Here is a 13,372-nt window from a genome sequence, read left to right as displayed (position 1 = left end):
GGAAGGGGTTAAAATGAAAGAACGAAGACAGAGAGAAAAAGGTATTCATTAAAAGTATCAAGTAATATTGTCATAGATATCTGAGGCCAAATCCAGTATTTGCAGATAATGCTTGTAGAAACTTTCTAAACCTGGGAACACACACATGCACACACACGATATTTAATACATATAAATATTAATTTATTTTACTGTGAGTGAGTGGGTCCCGAGAAGAAATACGGAAGGATGATCAATTCTAAGTTTCTGTTTTGCAAGTCAGCCCATAGTCCAAGGGTACCACGAAGGAAGCATTTCTGAATCTAAACAGAGAACAAGCACTATCATAGAGCCCCCCCTTTTTTTCAGGAATTTTTCTCCCTCCCCTGATTTTTTAATATACCAACATCTCTGCAAAAGCATCCAACTAAAACCTAGTCGGCCAATACCTTTCTTATCAGATAGTTGCCAAAAACAATACGCCTCTAATTCGTAATTCGTAATCATGACCAATCAACTCCTCTGCCCAGGGGAGCTAGTTCTGCTTGTCCTCTTGCTGACGAGCAGGGACTCATGTCGCTCTGACAATTATAATGAAACCGTGAAGGGCACTGCAAACCTGCTAGAGTTAGAACACGCTAGCCCCATGGGTGGCTTCTCTCTTTCTCTCCTCTCTAGTGTAAATACCACCCGGGGCTGAAGATCTGTCAATCTGGCCATTTAACAAAGGGTTTTTAAAAAAATTTATTTGAACCATTTTCTCCCACAGGGATCCAAAAGTTCTAGCTACACTCTAGGTTGTTGGAATAAAATGGGAAGGGTGCTTTAGGGCAATGCGTACCCTCTGTGAAGCAAGGAGTGGGGAGGAGTACCACAGCTGTCGGGTTGTGCAGAACCCAGCCAAATTCTAAAATATAAAGTAATTCCCTCTAACTTCCCCCATTTCCCTCAGATTGTTTTTCTCCATCCCTTGGTACACAAATAATCTTTCTTGTCTCCAAGTCTGCTCTCAAGAAAGAGCACCTATCTAGGTTCAGGGTGAAAAGACCTCAAAACGTGGATCCATTTGGTTCAAAGCTCGAGTCTGTTACTTATAAACTAAGTCAACAGGGACAAGTTGCTTCTCTCTGTATGTCAGCTTCCTCTTTCTTGGGCGGGGTCACGGGAGGGAAGGAAGTGATGAAGATAAAAAGAGCTAACTCACATTTTACATCAATGTTCTCCTCACTTGACAAATAGTCTTACTATGTGTGTGCACTTGGGATACAGTGGGAAACGAGTCTCAGAACGGGCCCTCAAGAAGCTTATAATCCGATGGAGACATGTGAGTGCCTTTTACACACTGACAGTCCCCGACTTACAATGGTTTGACTTAGGATTTTTTGACTTTATGATGCTGCAAGAGTGATACATATTCAGCAGAAACTGTACCTCAGATTTTGAATTTCGATCTTTTCCCAGGCTACCGATACGTGGTACAATGCTTTCTCGTGATGCTGGGCAGTGGCAGGGAACTGCCCCTCCCACTTGGCCACAGAATTCGGGGAGTGAGCAGCCCATACGCTGACAAGCCTACTTACCCATAGGACCATTCTGTCTTTCACTTTCAGTATAGTATTCAGTAAGTTACATGAGATATGCAACACTTTATTATAAAATGAGTTTTGTGTTAGATGATTTTACTAATGGAAGTGTTCTGAGCATATTGAAGGTAGGCTAGGCTAAGCTATGGTGTTCGATAGGTGGGGTGTATTAAATGTATTTTGGGCTTAGACATTTCTAACTTCTGGTGGGTGTCTTGGTGTCTCCCACACAGTGCAAATCATATTATTCAGCTACTGGACACTCATTCTCTTTATTTCTATATTCTTTTTTTTTTTAAGATTTTATTTATTTATTTATTTGAGAGAGAGAGACAGGGATAGCGACAGAGATAGCAAGAGAGAGCATGAGCAGGGAGGAGAGTGAGAAGCAGGCTCCCCACCGAGCAGGGAGCCAGACTCGGGACTTGATCCCAGGAGTAATGATCTAGATTATGATCTGAATGAAGGCAGATGCTTAACTGACTGAGCCACCCAGGCACCCCTATTCTCTATATTCATTGAAAAGGTATATGAAGCCCATGTTCCTTCATGATCAAAGAGAATACCACAAATATTTATCATATATCACTCACCTGCCAGGCTCTGGGGCCTCCCACCCCACGCATTTTCTCATGTAATCTTCACAATAGATGTGAGGTAGGCATTATTCCCAGTTTACAGAAGAAGAAACTGAGATCCAGAGGGGTTAAACACCAAGGACTCTTAACAAATGAATTTTTTTTAAAAGATTTTATTTATTTATTCGACAGAGATAGAGACAGCCAACGAGAGAGGGAACAGAAGCAGGGAGAGTGGGAGAGGAAGAAGCAGGCTCATAGCAGAGGAGCCTGATGTGGGGCTCTATCCCATAACGCCAGGATCACGCCCTGAGCCGAAGGCAGACGCCCAACTGCTGTGCCACCCAGGCGCCCCAACAAATGAATTTCTGAGGTTATAGACTGAGCTTCTGGTATAAAGAGACCAGAAAGTATAATGGCTTAATTAAGTCAAAGTTTATTTCTTAACAGCCCCAATGTGAGTATTCCAGGTTGTCGGAGCAGCAATACTCCATGAGATCATTTTGAGACCCAGGTTCCCTTTGGACAACGATGCCGTCTCCTGCCTGGTGAAAGCTCCGTCGCTACCTTATCCCTGGGTTCCAGCATATGGGAAGGAAAAAGGATATTTAGGGCCACTAGCTTTGTCCTGGAGGAGTTGACCCAGAACTGGTGAAAATACTTCTTGCTCACACTCCATGGACCTGAACTGAGATGCACAGCCATTCCTTATTGCAGGGGAGGCTAAGAAATGCCGCTTATGGCTGGGCAGCCATGTGTCCTGCTGAAGCTTAGGATAATCTCTTACTAAACAGAAGTTGACGACGAGCGCTTAGAAGAGTTAATAGCCTCTGGCACAGTAAGTAAGTGATGAAGCAGAAATTCAAACTTAGATTTACTTGAGTCCAATTACTGTCTCTTGGATACAAGCGCTAGAGAACACTGGCTCTTGTACCATGTGTCGTCAGCGCAGAATAATAATAACAATAATAATAATGACATTTTGTTGTCATAGTTTAGGATCAAGCAATTGGAATTCTGTGTCAACTTCTCAGAAACATGGTGTTGTGGTTTTTTTTTTTTTAACTTTGCTTCCTATAGATGCTAATATTTCTGCCCCCCCCATCCTGTTTTCTTAGAGATAGCTCAAATTTCTAGTAGCCTGGCCTTGTGATTCATGTGAACTAGTTACATGGGTTACAAAAGAGAGGGAAAAAATTCAGCCACTTCAAAACAAAACAAAACAAAACAAAACACCCCCCCAAAAACAACCTGTTATCACCTTGCCAAATCTGTAAGAGGTGGTATTTTTACAGTAGTAAAGTGCAGCCCACTCTAAGTTTCATTAAAGTTGGCTAATGTCTGGAAGAGTTGGGCAGGAAGACCAAGTGAAATGCCTTCCCCCGCCCCGAGGTTTCTTTTCCCCCATCACCCCTATAATTGGAGGTCCTTAAAACTACATCTTAGGATGAGAAAGGAAGAAACCAAGTTTTCATATTCTTGCTAAAGAGAGAAAGAATGATTACTTTCTTTTCTAAAAGGGGGACAACTGTCTTTTTAGCTCAGAGCAGAACAAAAGCTGCGTCCACTTGAAACTGCTGCTCTTGGACAAGGTAAGCGCTGTTTTTATTTTTTTTCATTTTTATAAGTAAATGCAGTTCTTACCTGGAGTGATACAAAGCACACGGGTAACTCAATCCTCAGTCTCCTTAAAGCTTCTTGCTGTAAAATGTGCACTTTCTGTCCCCCCCCTGCACCCAACGCACGATCACTAACTAGAAGGGAGTTGTCTGGACCAGTTGCCACAAACCCTTTCCCTTTCTTTTACTTTTTCTGAGTCCCTGAAATCCTGTCTCCCTGATCTTTGATCTAGTCCTTCCAAAATGCTTTTTTTGAAAACTTGCTAATGATCTCCTAATTGCCAAAGCCAATGTTCATGCCAACCTAGTGCCCTTTGTAGCCTTCGATACTACCGACTGTTCCCTTTCTGTTTGAAGCTCTCATTTTTTCAGATCTAAGTTTTAAAACAATTTTGCCCTTGACCCCTCTGTTCTTTTGCTCCAGCTGCCTAGTCCCATGAGGGATTTTCTCTCACAAGGCATCAACTGGCATCCCACGTATATTCAGACAGGTCCACCTCTCTGGCTTCACTTCTCACGAGGTCCAGCCTTGTATTCCCAAGCATTTCCAGCTAAGCATTCTCAATGGATGCCCCTACTGAAAGCAGCAGGTGTGATCGTGAACACCTGACCTATTCCCCCAAAGTCAGCTCCTTCTCCGAACCTTCCTAGTTCTGTCCATGGTACCAGCCATCTCCATTGCCCTGGCTTGGAAGCTAGATGGATTCATCTTGACTGATGCACCATCACTGACTTTTTCTAGTCCCCATGTCAAAGCAGTCACTGAGGACCATCAGCTCTGCCTTCACAACATGTCTCTCCCCTAAGGCTTCTCGTCCTTTCCACTTTATCTACTATCACCACGGTTTAGGGTTTGTCATCTAATCCATGGACCATGGGAAGAATGAACTCGTTACCTTGTCTCCTGTCTAGATTTCTTTCCCTCTCCTGCACTCTGCTTCCCCATGAATCATTTTTAAACACTGCTTTCATTCTACCAATTCCTCGCTCAAGAAATCCTCAATAGTTCCCTGATGACGAACACCCTAATACTTTACTCTTCTTTTTATTTCAACATATGAAGACAGACATGCTTCTCTAACTACTGGGCGAACATACTTTTTCAACTCATCCCCAAATCCATGTGCTTCTCTCTACATCCACAGCTACACCGTAATTCAAGCACCCCCACCCTCTCATCGGGACATCACCTCCTAACTGGCCTCTCTGCTTCTACTCTTGTTTTACTACAATGCATTCTCCACAGCCAGAATGGTCTTTTATTTATTTACCTTTTTTAAAGATTTTATTTATGTAACAGAGAGAGAGCACAAGCAGGAGGAGAAGAAGACTCCCTGCTGAGCAGGAGCCCGATGTGGGGCTCAATCCCCGAACCTTGCGATCGCGACCAGAGCCAAAGGCAGACACTTAACAGACTTGAGCCACCCAGGTATCCCTTTATTTACTTTTAAAATATTTATTCATTTATTTTAGAGAGAGAGAGAGAAAGAGAGAGAGTGAGCTCATGCAAATGGGGAAGAGGCAGAGAGAGAGAAGCAGACACCCCACTGAGTGTGGAGCCCGATGAGGAAGGAACCTGAGATCATGACCTGAGCGGAAACCAAGAGTCAGACACTTAACTGACTGAGCCACCCAGGTGCCCCCAGATTTACTTTTTAAAAAGTAGATGGTTTATGTGACAGCTGGCCTCCAGTGAACCATGTGTCCAGGTATTCCCACCCTCACTGAATGTAAGTGCCGTGTCACTCACTTCAACCAATGCAGCACACGTGACAGTGGGCCAACTCGGGGCTGAAGCTTTGAGTAGTCTTGGCAGCTTTTGCTTTAGTACTTGCAGAAGCCCTGAGCTGCCATATAAATGATCTATTTATCTTGTTGGTGAGATCTCATGGAAGAGACCCTGAAACCACATGGAGGGAGAGAGAAAGAGAAATAGAGAGAAAGGCCCAGCCATGCCAGTGTCCAGCCGATCCCGGCAGGGTAGTCATCCCTGACAAGGCACTGGGCACATGAGTGTGTCACCTTGATGGTCCCAGCCTCATCCAGTCAACTCCCAGAGTTGTGAGATAATCAAATGGTTATTGTCTGAAAACACTAAGTTTTGAAGTGTTTGGTACCTAGTAACAGGTAACTGAAACACAGGTAAATCCAGGTCCTCCTTAGAGGAGCCTACAAGGTTCTGCACGACCAGGCTCCTGCCTGCCTGCCTCTTAGACCTTATATTCTATTCCACTCCGTGTGTTCTGCCATCCTGGCTTGTATCTGTTCCTCAGACATGCTGCCTTAGTGTGTCCCCCAGACAGACCCTTGATCTGGAATGCTATCTACCTTTTCAGACAGCCCATCAGAAGCTGCTGTCTCATCATTCTCCCTTCCCCACCCTCTACTCTTTGTCAAGACATTTTATTTGCTTCAAGGTAAATATCACTCTCTGAAAAAAAATCTCTTTGTTTTCCTTGCTAATTTTCTATCTGTCTTTCCCACTTCCTCTAGGCTGCAAGGGAGAGGATACCTTGTCTATCTCATCAGCCAGATGGAGATTTACCATGAGGCTCATGAGGCTTAATCTCAGGGACCCTCGTTTACATGTACCTCTTCAAAGCCCTATTTTTAATTTTGTATTTGTAATTTGGTATTCTTTTTCTTAAAGAAGTCTCCTCAAATTGTTTGAACTTTGGGCCCCACAAAACCCCGGACCCACCTTTGTTAATGGCTGTATTCCTTGGACCTAGGAGGGTGCCTAGCAAATAAACACCCAATAAATGTCTGCTAATGAATGAATGAATGAAGCCTGGCATTTTATAGGAATTCCTAATGTGTCTTCCATTCCAAGGAGGGAATTTCCATTCCTCTCACATCTGTTCTGCACTTTGCTCCCACATGAATCTTCTTAAAATATCACCTTTCTCCTGTCACTTCCATTTTCCAGAAATCTTCAACTCCAACATGAGTGGAGGATAAAGTTCAAATCTCTAAGCTGGCCATTCACTCAAGGCCTGCCATAAGCTCCTTCCTCTATCTTATCTCCTACTTCTTGCCTTCATAAACACCACATCAGAGGTGACAGAGGTATTTACTGCCCCACGAGCATCCCCACCCCTTCCATCCTCCTAGCCCTCATAATGGATGGTCACATCGTTTGGAGATCAACTTTCCTTCAGTCTTGGCCACATGGGAATCTCTCAGACTCCAGGAGACCTAGTGTTCTCTCCTTCTTCTGAACTCTGGCCAGGCACATCATTCAATTACTTAGAACTGCCTTCAATTACTAGTTATCTTCTCTTGTCTCTGGTCTTGTCTGCCCATCTGGATTATACAAGCACTTTGCCCAGGAACCATATCCTCATTGGAACCATTCCCAATTTAGAGGCCCCGCAGAGATTGAAGAGGTCCTAGGGAGGCCCATTGGGTTCTATACTTGGAGCCAAATGGGAAGAAATAACAGAATTTCACAGCCTCCCTGGAACCAAATAAAATCACCAGAAATGTGAACAGAAAAGAAATAAAGTCATGGCAGTATAATACTTGAATGTACGTTCTTAAATCATAAATGCTTCAAGGGCAGCTCTGTAGTAGTACCTGAAAAGTACCTGGTTTGGGGGAATTTACGGCCACATTGTACCCCTAAAGATATAACACTAGAGCCATTGGTAACGTGGTAATCATGGTGGTAGCGATAATGATGGCAAAGCAAGGAAAACTCGAGTCTGTTAAGGTGAATGAGACATTGGCGTTGTTTGATGGGGTCCTACATGAGCAGAATTTACTCTGTTACTGTTTTCTGTGTTAGCAATGCCAAAGGACACAAAGTTTTTTCAAGGGAAGGTATAATTTATGTTTCATTTTTCAAAATGGCTACATTTTCCCTAAGGCATAATGGAAGAGTCTTCTCCTTCAAACAATACTGTTCTGCAAAAGAAAGTACTTTTAGGAAATGGGGAAGAGCTTTTGTTTCCTGCTAGCATCAGGCTTCTTTGTCTTCTTTTGTGTGTGTTTCAGTGATAGGCAAAACGACAGTCCTTTAGTAGAAGTTAAAATTATAGCCCTAAAAAAAATCTACTCAAATACAGTATTTTATTTCAGTTTAGACTCATTTCCAATTGTGCTTAATCTTTTCCAGGCTTGTTATTGCTTTCTCTTACAGTTTCCACTGTGAAATGACATCTTTAGTCTCTTTTGCCCTCTATTGAATTGCCCTGGTAATAACAGTAACTAGCAAAATGCTAGTCCTCTGGCATGTAAGGGAAGACATAAATATTTGATCTCAGATCAGTGGTGTGTGTAATTGTTGCTATAGAGAAAATCTTTGATTGCTGCCCAAATCTGGAGGCCTATTAAAATTTAATTCCTGGGTCTTCTCCATATATATAAAACTCAGAACATTTCATAGCATGTAAGTTAACCCTTCCCTGTCCTGTGACAACTACTCTCCACCTCCATGGGGATGGAGCAGGAGGAAATGCAACTCATTCACAGGAATAGGATTTAGATATCAGAGAGCAGCTCCTTCAACGAACACTGAAAAACTCTGGAAAGAAATATCGAAGGGAAATTGTGGTTATCTCCTCTAGATGCCGTTAAACATAGGGCAGACTCTCATTTGTCTGTATACCCTTCTGCTGTTAATATTCCTAATTTCTGAAAAATCATAGAAAAGCAAAATAATAGGACAAAATAAATATCAAAGCAACGGATGCAGAGCTTGCCTTTATAAACATGTTAAGACCTGGGTCAATGCTAAGAAATTGAAATACTGTGGTTTCAGAGCATGCACGTGCTATTCAGAAGTCACATTTACAGAATTCCATCTATTAAAAGAAAACATAGAGCAAATGTTCTTAGGGCAACAATGGCAGAAGTATAATATATGAAGCTTTTCCTCCTAATACTTACATCACAATTGTAAGTGGGATTTGGCTACTGGCTGACTCATCTCATTATATCCAGATGAATGAGGTACTAAAGAAGTAGCTAATCCCGAAGCTTACTTTTATCCATTAGTTTCAAAGTCTCTCAGCTGTACTCAAAGCTGTTATGGTAACACAATTAACTGTTCTATCTTCTACCTCTTTGTCTCCCCCCTTCCCTTCTGATAGGGCGGGACATAAGTCCCAAAGTGATAAAAAGTTTGCAGAGCATAAAGGTAGGCAAACCTACGGGGCTAGCTATCGACCTTTGTCCCCCAAATAAGTCAAAACTGGCCAAAAGGTAAATGTAAAAAGAAGTCTAATGAGATTTTTAGAAATTTGGGTTTCTCTTTCTCTGCTTGACTTATTTCACTTAGCAAAATCCCCTCCAGTTCCATATGTGGAGCATAAGGAATAGAGCAGAGGACCACAGGGGAAGGGAGGAAAAACTGAAGGGGGAGAAATCAGACAGGGAGACAAACCATGAGAGACTCTGGACTCCAGGAAACAAACAGGATTACAGAAGGGAGGGGGGTGGGGGATGTGGTGACCGGGTGATAGGTATTAAGGAGGGCACGTGTTGTGATAGACATTGGGCGTTATATGCAACTAATGAATCGTTGAACACTGTGTCAAAAATTAATGTTGTACTATATGTTGGCTAACTGAACATTTAAAAAAAAAAAAAGAAAGAAATCTGAGATTCTCTTGTTGGCATGTGCCATGCAACTAATCTCCCTACTGGGATTTAAGATAGGAGAGGCCAAAAGTACCAGTTAAGAAATGAGGAGTCAAACATGGGATGCCTAGGTGGCTCAGTCAGTTAAGCTTCTGCCTTCAGCTCAGATCATGATCTCAAGGTTGGAGTCTGGCATCAGCCTCACCGCTCAGTGGGGAACCTGCTTCTTCCTCTCCCTCTGCCCCTCCCCCTGCTCATGCTCTCTCTCACACACTCTCTCTCTCAAATAAATAAATGTGTTTTTTTAAGGATTTTATTTTTATTTATTTGACAGTGAGAGAGACAGCCAGCGAGAGAGGGAACACAGGCAGGGGGAGTGGGAGAGGAAGAAACAGGCTCCCAGCGGAGGAGCCTGATGTGGGGCTCAATCCCAAGACTCCGGATCACGCCCTGAGCCGAAGGCAGATGCTTAATGACAGAGCCACCCAGGGGCCCCTCAAATAAATAAATAAAATCTTAAAAAACAAATGAGGAGTCCAACAATCCAGAAGTCCAGTACTGGTTATGCCACTTCATTGCTGCATGATTGCTTAATCTTAAGCAAGTTTTGTTTTGTTTTGTTTTAATCTGCTAGGCCTCAATTTCCTCATCTGTATAATGAAAAAGATAAAACTTCATAGAGTTGTTCTGAAGATGAAATGAGACAATATCTGTGAAATGCTGGGAAGAGACTTAACCAGAAGAGACTTTTGATTAATATTAGTCATTATTAGCATCATCACAATGACTGTAATTCTCAACATTATCTTTATTGTCTTTAGTGTGAATAATGAAGATAATAGTAATAGCCTTAACATGGAAAATTTCCCTAGACATTTGCTGGGAAAGAAGGCTAAGAGAGGAAGTCTGAATTCTGCGCGTGCTCCCTCCCAACTCGATGTTGTGTTTGATACTGTGACCCAGGACAGGAGAAGGCTCACAGCACTGCTTGGCAGCACTCATGGGACACTCTCTGGTCCTATGCTTCCTGTACGCTATCCAAGCAGGCTTCAGAGCTTTGCAGGTAATTCAGGTAATTGATCAGCCACTGACGCTGTGAGCTGTCAGTTCAGTGGTTCTTTGACACATGCAGAGGTCTGATTTGGGCCAAGAATTAGAATGAGGGAATTATTATTTGACTTTTTAACATAGAAAACTCTTGCACAACCCTGGGCCCCCAAATGTCAGAGAGGATGCAATTTGTATTGTCAATACATATGCATAATTCTGAAGTAACAAGTAGCAATAGGTTTCAAACACAGGAATTTACAAATTGGATAGAAGGTTCTTTTTCTTTTGTCTTTGTTTTGCTAGGAGGTGGGTGGGTACTGACAGGGAATTGCCATTACCTTTTGGGGGTGAGTGGGGAGATGTGTTGAAATACATTTTCTACTCAAAGAAGCATTCACTCTTCTTTCAGATACTCTATGTAGATGGTACATAAAGGTGAAGAAGGGGATCCTGATATTGGAGGAGACTATCTCAAAGCAAAAAGAGACTGTCTACTAATGTCTGGGGATATTTCGGAAGTTCGAGCAAGCTGATCATTGTTGAGCCCCTGAGAGGGAGGGGTGGAAAAGTTTACTTGGAAAAGTTGACATTTTACCAATTATAACCTACTGTCTCCACAGAAAGACTGAATTATAAAGAGAATGAAAAAGGCTGAAAATAAAGGAGGCTGAAAGAAATCATTCTTTTTTTTCTCAAGAGAAAACAATGGAATCTGAGGAACTAGTATGAACTAGTGTTAACCAGTATATCACTCCAGTGTTGCCTGAGGAGTGGGATGGAACACTATGCTTTTATGATTTGGATGACATTTTACTTGGAACCATGTCCTTTTCTCAGTCTTACTCCCTTTGTCTCTCTCTTTCTCTCTCTCTCTGTCCCTCTCTTTCTCTCTGTCTCTCCTTTAAATTTAGTTAATACCTACTGAATGGCTGCTATTCGCAAAATACTGTGTTAGGCACCATGGTCCCAGTGGGGAGCAAAATGGCACACAATCCCTGGCCGGCTCAGATATATGGTAACAGGAAAGAGTATGTATCTTTCACTGCAACCTAATTAATTGGGATTCTGATTTATGCATTGACCTGAGATGATTCAGTTAATGTGAGTCTCCAAGAGGCTGATTATCCAGATACATGGATCAAATTGAGTTTTTACTCAGCTGAGAGCCGAGCCATGGTCCCTGGAGACCCACTGAAGACACTGTCACCCTGGGCATTGCCTCTGGGTGCTCAACGGGCATCTCTCTCTGAGAACTCTAGCCCATTCTTATTACTTTCAGCAGGAGGGTGCAGTTCTTGTACCAAGTCATAAATACCACTCTTGTTGAGATATATAAAAAGTAAATGCTGACTTTTGGTTTTGTGGTTAATGGCAGTGTCTGTTGACCTGCCCCTGGGATTCCTCCTGGTATGCCATGCAACTCTGGAAAGGTAAATCAGCAGGGAAAGGGTGTTAGAAACAGAGATGAATATGAAGGTGATTTTTTAAATCACAAAAACTGGCATTAAAAGGCTGTGGATATAATCCAACAGCTAAAGAAAGTGTAATTAAAACAATGATTTCATAACATCAATCATGCTCTTTTTCTCCCAAATTTCATGAATTCATCCTATAATATTTTTATTATTTTATATTCTGAAATTACCCAAAGCACTGATCTAAATCTAACCATGTGATTATAAATTTCCTGAAAAGTCATGAAGTGCTTCACAAATTATTCATTTACTCAAGATTAAGTGTTATACTGGCTATTATATTCTCTAATAAATCCTATTATCGATTATTTGTACAAATGATTTACACATTTAACTACATTTTTAGCTTGCTGCTTATTAAGTCTTAAACCCTCAAAAGATGAGATTAAAAAATTGCCTGGGATAATATATTTTACATGAATTAAATGATTCAAAACCAACTGCAAAAGAAGCAAATCCAATTGCATCTACTTAGAATTGCTAAATAAGTTTCATTTATGTGGTTTAAAATTGTCCTCTATTTTTAATTTGCAACTTTTCCCCAGTACTTTGGAACTATTTGTTTTCTTCATTTACTCTGACCTTACAGTGGGAGTGGGACTAAGATAGCACAACATATCCTGACACACGAATGTGGAAAGCTCACACTGGACTTTGCTAACACATGCAAAACATGTCCCCAAGGCTCCGTTCCTCTATTCCTTTTTTTTTTCTCCCCCTATGGCACAACTCTGGAAATGATCAATAGATTGTCTCCTTTTGAAGGCCATGACTCTAGTTGAAAAAGACTTCAACCAGGAATAGATTTTTATTTTCTTTGTGCTTAAGGAATACATGCTCATTAATAGAAAAAAAAGTTTTATTTTAGCATTGCGATTCATTATGATGATAATAGTAATAATACTACCACAAAAACAATTAGCTATATCCATAAACTAATCAGCATGTATATATAAAATAGTTTTGCTAAAAAAAACCTGGCCATGTGAATCAGCAGGTGTAAATGCATATATTAAATTCTTGACCATGCTATAACACCACCCTGCTAGAGAGCACAGTAAGTCATTACTTAGATCAGACTCATTAAGGCCACAAAAAAAATAGTCGCAAAGGAAGCAGGAAAAAGCATTTTCAAAACAGCTAAAATGTAAGTGCTTACCACGTGTCAGGCACTCTGTTGAAAGCTTTATGTGTTAGCTCATTTAATCTTCATGACAATTTTGGAAAAGAGATACTATGACTTCCCCCCATTTTAGAGATGAAGAAGGTAGGGTCGCAGAGAGCGGCAGTGCCGTGCCCAGCGCGGGCAGCCCCAGCAGCGCCGCGCGAGCCCAGGCGCTCCGGCTCCAGGGCCAGAACTCTTCACCACGAAGCGATGTTATCGCTCGGTGATTCCACAGAATCACAACACTAACTCAGAGGAGAAATCAGGGATTTAGTCAAGTTATTTTGAAGATACAGAACCAGTTTTCAACCAGGCCTGTGGATGAAACCAAGGGACC

At 41.8% G+C, this 13,372-nt stretch overlaps 2 long non-coding RNA genes across 6 annotated transcripts; both read left to right on the top strand.

The window, feature by feature from the left end:
• The first annotated feature begins 1,218 nt into the window (after positions 1-1,218).
• On the top strand, positions 1,219-5,111 carry LOC117796739. Of its 5 annotated transcripts, none has more exons than XR_004621400.1 (5): positions 1,219-1,303; positions 1,441-1,600; positions 2,591-2,978; positions 3,681-3,732; positions 5,060-5,111. It is a non-coding gene; the product is annotated as an uncharacterized LOC117796739 (long non-coding RNA). The 5 variants fall into 5 exon arrangements; XR_004621396.1 differs by having other exon boundaries at positions 2,591-2,982; positions 5,060-5,105; XR_004621397.1 differs by having other exon boundaries at positions 2,591-2,982; positions 5,042-5,088.
• Positions 5,112-5,144: 33 nt separating this feature from the next.
• Positions 5,145-10,872, top strand: LOC117796740. The gene is made up of 3 exons (XR_004621401.1): positions 5,145-5,188; positions 9,980-10,408; positions 10,805-10,872. It is a non-coding gene; the product is annotated as an uncharacterized LOC117796740 (long non-coding RNA).
• The last annotated feature ends 2,500 nt before the right edge of the window (positions 10,873-13,372 follow it).

This window comes from Ailuropoda melanoleuca, chromosome 16 (genome assembly GCF_002007445.2).
Source record: "Ailuropoda melanoleuca isolate Jingjing chromosome 16, ASM200744v2, whole genome shotgun sequence".
Classification (NCBI taxonomy): Eukaryota; Metazoa; Chordata; class Mammalia; order Carnivora; family Ursidae; genus Ailuropoda; species Ailuropoda melanoleuca.
This window is presented reverse-complemented; position numbering and strand designations above follow the sequence as displayed.